Raw genomic sequence first — 7190 nt, forward strand, 5'->3', positions numbered from 1 at the left:
AAGGGAAGGGAAGGGAAGGGAAGGGAAGGGAAGGGAAGGGAAGGGAAGGGAAGGGAAGGAGGGAGGAAGGAAGGAAAGTAGGGAGGGAGGGAGGGAGGAAGAGAGAGAGGGAGGGAAGGGAGGGAGAGAGGGCAGGAAGAGTCTGTTTGACTATTGTATGAAGCTGGACAGGCAAGAAGCCAAGGGCCCAGTGACAATGGTGGCTTTGACTGGGTGGTGGCAATGAGGTGGAAAGGAGAGAGATTCAGGACACATTCTGGAGGAAACGCCAGCAAGCCCTGCTCATGAATTGGGATATAGTGGGGGTAGGAAAGGAGGGAATGGACAGTAACTCCTGGGCATTGGTCCCTTACAGCTGGGAAGATATGGAGGCAACTTACTGAGATGGGAAAGGCTGGGAAAGGAACCTGTCAGGGGCAGGACGCAGGGGACAGAGATTCAACAGTTCTGCTCAGCCCCGGCAGAGCTGAGAGCTGCATGGGAGGTCCCTGAGTAAAGATGGCGCTGCCTGACAATGTCGTAGCCTGGAGAAGGTGATGCATGTGGCTCTGGAAATTTGGCTAGGATGCAACATTTGAGATCATTTAGGGAGGGGTGAGATGGAACATGGAAGAAGAAAAGAGAGCCAGGGACTGGGCCCTGGGTGCTCCAGCCTTTAGAGTTCAAAAGAAAATAAGCTTCCAGCAAAGAAGTCCGCTAAGTAGCAGCAGACAACAGTGGAAGAGCTGGGGAGAAGGATGCCGGAGCCGCAGGAGGGAGCACTGGTTGAGGCCACACAATCTTGGCTCACTGCAACCTCTGCCTCCTGGGTTCAAGCGATTCTCCTGTCTCAGCCTCCCAAGTAGCTGGAACTACAGGTACATGCCACCATGCCCAACTAATCTTTTGTATTTTTAGTAGAGACGGGGTTTCACCGTGTTAGTCAGGATGGTCTGGATCTCCTGACCTCATGATCTGCATACCTCAGCCTCCCACAGTGCTGGCATTACAGGCGTGAGCCACCGTACTTGGCAGTATTAACTCTTAAACATGCTTGGAAGATGGCTGCTACATATCAGTCCACCATCAGCCAGTTGATGCTGGAGTCCAACCCCTGTCCGACAGGGCAGATGCTCCCGGGAGGACATCGGGTGTCAGGCTCCAGCTCCCACAGCTTCAGCCTCCATTCTCAGCTCTGCCAGCCCTGGGGGTGTGGCCCTGAACACGTTGCAGTAGCTCTTGGAACCTGCGTGTTCTCATCTGTAACAGCGTTATTGATAGAATGTGAGAACAGAATTAGGACTCATCCACTTCTGCTGAACCCAGAGCCCACTGTCTTTCCGTGACATAGCATGGCAGCAGTTCTCACAGCAGGAGGGAGCCACTGAAGGGGCACTGATGATGGAGCTGCCTGGAAGCCCTGTTCTGGATGCATTCCGCCACACAGGGGTCCTGCTTCAAGCACATCGGGTCCACTTGTTCTCCACTCAGGCTGCTGCCTGTTAGAATCAGAGCTGGGTAGCTGAAGAGGGTAGAGCGAAGGGAGTTAAAACATATCCATGTCCAGGCCACTCCCCTGCCCCACTAAATCAGTCTCTGGGAATGAAGCCCAGGTATCATCGTCTCATCATCATCATCATCATCATCATCATCATTTTAGGTTCCCAGTTGATACTGACCCACATCCACTATCGACAACAAATGGAGAAACCAAAGCCCTAGATGTCTAACCCTCAGTCTTTCCTACCCTGAGTTCCTGCAGGATGAGAAACAAGGCTGGCTTTCTCCTCCCTGCATAAAATACACCCAGAGAGGAAGTGTGGTGGGTAGTCAAGCACCCCCCAGCATGGGGTTAAACCCATCTGAATTACTTTTTAGCCATGTGGCCTTAGTCAAGTTCTCTCCAGCCTGATTCCTGGGAAAGATAAATCCTTCAATAACAATTGCACAACTCTTTCCAGTTGAAAAGGCTTTTTGACATACGCCATCTCTTTGAATTCTCCCCTATAATCCTGTAAGGAAGAGAGAAATTATTAGTTCTGTTTTCTGGTTGGGGAAACTGAGGCTCAGAGATAAAGTCAGTTGTCAAAGCACATTCAGCTATGGTTCGAGTGCAGGTTTTCTTTCTCTTCTGCCAAAGGGAGGCTGGAATTAAGAAGATCCAAAATGGAGCCTTGCCCAAGACAGTATCTGGGACATAGGAGAGAGGCTTGGAAGTTGCTGAATGAATGAATGAATGAATGAGCTAAAGGATGGGCAGTAGAGGCCGGGCACGGTGGCTCATGCCTCTAATCCCAGCACTTTGGGAGGCCAAGGAGGGTGGATCCGGAGGTCAGGAGATCACGATCGACCTGTCCGATATGGTGAAATCCCATCTCTAAAAAAAAATACAAAAAAATTTAGCCAGGCTTGGTGGCGCATGCCCATAGTCCCAGCTCCTCAGGAGGCTGAGGCAGGAGAACAGCTTGAACCCAGGAGGTGGAGGTTGCAGTGAGCCCAGATGATGGTGCCACTGTACTCCAGCCTGGGCAACAGTGAGATTCCATCTCAAAAAAAAAAAAAAAACAATGGGCAGTAGATGCTTCTAAACAGGGTCCTACAGTGACCAAGGCTCCTACCCCAGTGAAAGGAGGGGAAGAAATTAACCATTCCAGGCAGCAGCTGCACCAAGAACATGCCAGCCATTTACACAGCATGGGGTACTCACAGTCATACCTCTGTTGGAAGGGACCCATTTTACAGATGAGAGATTGAGGCCCACAGTCAGTGGATGGACAAGATCATCTAACTCCTGATCCGGAGCCCCTTCTGACATCCCAGAGTTCAAAAAAAGTCAGGGAATTTTCAAGAAAATTCTGGGTAAAGCTCCTCCGGGGAAACAAAGCCCTAATTGTGGTGTTCATCCCAAAGAGAAATTCTGCATGTCTGACCAGTGTGTACCAGGCATAAGCTGCACAATGGAAACTGTCGCAGGAACACTGGTGGATTTTCTTCCTGACATCCAAACTCGCTCACATCCCATGCTAGCTTGGCTCAGTGCTTTACTTACGTTATTTCAGGGGCTGGCAAACTTTTTCCACAAAGGTCCAATTGGTAAATATCTGAGGCTTTGTGGACCCTCCAGTCTCTATCCGCTTCTCACCTCTGAATGTTGTACGAAAGCAGCCATGTGTAAACACGTGAGCACTAATGTGTTCCAGGATTTAATATGTGGGCACTTAAATTTGCATTTCGCATAATTACATACCACAAAATGTTGTTCTTCTTTGCATGTATTTTTCAACCATTAAAAAATGCAAAAACGCGTTAATTCAAGGACATGGGAAGAAAAACAGAAAGAAAAAAATGCAAAAACTCTTAGCTCCCAGCCTGTATGGACACGGGGCAGGAGGATTTGGTCCTAAAGGGCCATTGTTTGCTAACAGTAGCCACACGAAGTAGATTTTGTTGTTACTCCCATCTTAAAGGTGAAGAAACTGAGTCCCGGAGAGGTTCAGGGATTTTCCTGAGATCACACAGCTAGCAAGTAGCAAAACCAGGAGTCGGAGTCGGACTCGGAGTCAGGCAGCTGGGCTCTGCAGCCAGGCTCTTAACCACTCCGTTGCCATTTGGACACAAAACCTTCATGCGGAGAAAACTTTAAGTGCATGAAACTGAGGCCCAGAGAGGGGATTATGGCTGCAACCTACCAGAGACACAGTGAGGGAGAAGCAGAGCCCCACCTGGCTCCCTGACTCAGTCCAGCCTTACTTCCTCCACAACGTGCAGCTTCCTCGTTTATTCCAACTAATTATCATCCGTTAAGCAGATCTGGAAATGCCGACATGGGAGTCGGAAGTGGGGGTGGGCGACTGACAAGGCGGGGGCGGGAGGTGGGCAAGAGACCCCCCTGCTTCCACACGCGTCCACACGCATCCACATGCGCGCACACACACCGCGGCTTCCATTTCCTGAGATGTCCACCTGCTTTTATGAATATAAGTGGATTTGTAACAAGCATTGCAGCTGCATATAAGGCATTCAGACATGGAGACAATTTTACTAGATAATGGACTATCATGCAGGATACAATTTAAATTAAAAAATGCAATTTTCACCTTGAAATGAACAAATGATTACAATTTCTATACAAATTAAGGCATTCAGCCTCTCTTTCAGTAGTGGCACCAGCCCATGAAATATGACATAATTACCATGAAATACATTTTCAAATATTTTGATTTTTGTCCGCCACTTTTTAAAAAACATAGGCCGCCTTCTAGGTCTGCGAGTATGTGTTGGCATTTCCCACCTTCTGGGAGAAACACATTAAAAAGAAAAGCGAAAGTCCCCGAAGATGAAGTGGGCCCCCCTCCCTGCCCTCCCCTCCTCCCATCTCCTCACCCCTCAGAGTTCCCTGGCCTCCCCCTCCCCCTCCCTTGGCTCAGAGATAAAATTGAAAAAAGGCAGACAGAGGAGAGGGGACACAGGCGCCCACCTCCAAAGCCCGAGCTTTATCTGAGTTGCCACGCTTATCTGCAGAATCGCATCTGCTGGTTATCACAATGCCAAACGCTCCAACCCTCTATCCTGCTCCTCTCTGGAAATGGCTCCCCCTTCCCCCCTACCATTGCATTTCACCCCCCTCAACCTGCACTTTTATTTTTTAATTATTTTTCCATTCTGTTGTCTCTTTGTGGCTGGAGATGGAAGGATGAACAGCCACTGCCTGTGGCTTAAACCAGCCTCACGGAACTCTGGAGTTTAGAAGGAGTGGACAGGGTAGGCAGCCAGTGAGTCTCAGCTACAGAACTGGGTGGAGCTCTCTGTTCATTGTCCTAGCCGAGTGACCTTGATGAAGGTCATCCCTACCCGAATCCATCTCCTCCCTGTGCCTGCCTTCTTGAACAACCCACCCCATTGGTCTGAGCTTTGGGTGGAAGATCTCTTGGGACATTAGATCTGCATCCAAAACACTTAAAGGCAGATCTTCATGCTTTCCCTTGGTTCTTGGTGTTGGTCTGAGTCTTCTGTTCTGAACCACCATCGGCTAGGCAGGCCTCCCCACTCCCGATTCTGCATCTGCTGTCCCCAGAACTTAGCTCCCATCTGTTGTGTGGACTCACATCACTCTTTCGGCCAGCCGTGCCCTGCCTTTCCCTCCTTAACGGTTATTCTGGCTCTTTCTCCATCCTGGCTAGTCTAGTCTGGCCCAAGTCTCCTCCACTTCAGGAGCTTGTCTTTCCACCTAAACGAAGCCTGTGGAGGAAAACTGATGATGAGATACAGCACTGAAAGCCCCTTGCTTTTGCTTAGCACATTTGTTTGGGTTTTCCACACATTCTCGTCTGCTTCAACGTGATCCCATCTTGCAACTGCCCTGGATGGAGGACCTCACTCACTAAGAAAGCACTCAACATTTGACAGAGGAGTAACCAGGTATTCTAGACCAATGTGGGAAATGACCAAAAGCAAGTCCGCACTCATTCTTGGAGTGTGGACCACACCGTCTTCCTCTGACCCCAGCCTACCTACATTCTACCCTCCCTACTCTCCTCCCCCACCCAGGACAAGGTGAAGACTGGATCATAGTCCAGCTCAGAGAGAAAAACGGGACATCCTAATGGAAAGAGAATGAGTGTTAGGTTCAAACATTCAGAGTCTCCAACTCTGATCTCTACCTCTTTCTTCCTCTCTGACCTTGGCCAAATTAATTGGTCTCTGTGCCTCAAGTGTTCTCATCTATAAGATGTGGGTAACGATCTCCTCTGCACGGAGGCTATGAGAATGAACTTTGCAAGAGTGTGGCTGACCTTCAGCGGCATGAAATTCCCCTCCCATGCTCTGGCTCCCAGCTTGCTAAGGGATTTTGAGATTGTTTTTTTAATTCTTCCAGTTCATCAAGAAAAGCCCAAGCCCCAAAGCGTTCATCACTTAGAAACTGGTTGGTATTTGGGGGTGAGTCAAGTTTCCATGCCTGAACCAGCTACCAGGGTATTGAGAGATGAAGGTGCAAGCATCCAGGGAGTGGGTGGTGGGTGTTGAGAGGAGGGAAGCAGGAGGGCAAGAGCTGATTATAACAATGTCTTACTAAACACCTGCACTCTGTCATAGCCACTGTGCTGAGGGTCTTCATCTCATTAATCCTCATAATCGTATGATGAAGTTAATATTAACTCCATTTAACAAATGGAAAAGCTGAGTCACAGAGAAGTTATATCACTTGCTCAAGATCACACAGCTAGGAAGTGACAGAGCTGGGATTTGAACCCTGCTTCCTGGCCCTAACAAAATGTTCTACTCAAGTGCTCTGGGTCAACCAGATGACCATCTTTTCCCAGCTATGTATTTTCTTAGTAAAAAGATATAAGTAAATGACATGTGCCCTAGGAACTTAAGGCATGTCAACAGCTAGCTGGTTAAGTAAGACAAGTACACAATTAGCTTCACTCCAAGGCGAAATTGACTGATGCCAAGCAGAGGAGGCAGCATTGCCAAGCACCCATGGCACTCTGGTCAGACCATGACCAGGAAGCAGCTGAGCCACGGGGCTGGGAGAGACGACAGCACGTGCATAGTCAGGCTGTCAGATTCCACTCCTGGTTCTGTGAAGCCCCCCATATGGCATGACCAGATCACCTGGTGACTCTGGTCCTCTACAACTTCACTGGTGGAATGAAGGGACTGATCCGAAGTTAGTGATCTGCACATATTTCCACAAGCCCCCCGGGACAGGGGAAAGAACTGTGAGTGCTCACACCCAGGGCACACAGAGTAGGGAAATAGCCCCAACTATCCCACCCCAGGCCAACATTTACTTAAATGGCCAAATCTTTTATGTCGAAAATGCATGAACATGTGGCATTCTGTTTCCCAATGTGCGCTATATTATAAAAACAGTGCCAGTTAAGTTTGGAATTTTTCCCTGCAAAATTCTATCTAAAACCACTACTACCAACCCCCAGAAAAGTTATATTTTTTCCCTGTGGCTTTTCTTATGTCTACAAGTTCAGCAAAAGGCCAGATCCTTTGTAATTGCCCTTCCAAAGCCAAAGTCCTTCTAGGAGAATGCTCTATCCATCATTATGACACCCACACATTCTAATACTGAACTGTTTTTAACACTCTAGCAATACATTGATACCCTTGATTACGATATTATTCTAATTCATAGGCACCGTCTCATTCCAACATTCAATCTGTCTACCTCATTGAAATCCTCTCATCTTCAA

The sequence above is a fragment of the Cebus imitator genome, unplaced genomic scaffold (genome assembly GCF_001604975.1).
Source record: "Cebus imitator isolate Cc_AM_T3 unplaced genomic scaffold, Cebus_imitator-1.0 Scaffold15, whole genome shotgun sequence".
NCBI classification, from domain to species: domain Eukaryota; kingdom Metazoa; phylum Chordata; class Mammalia; order Primates; family Cebidae; genus Cebus; species Cebus imitator.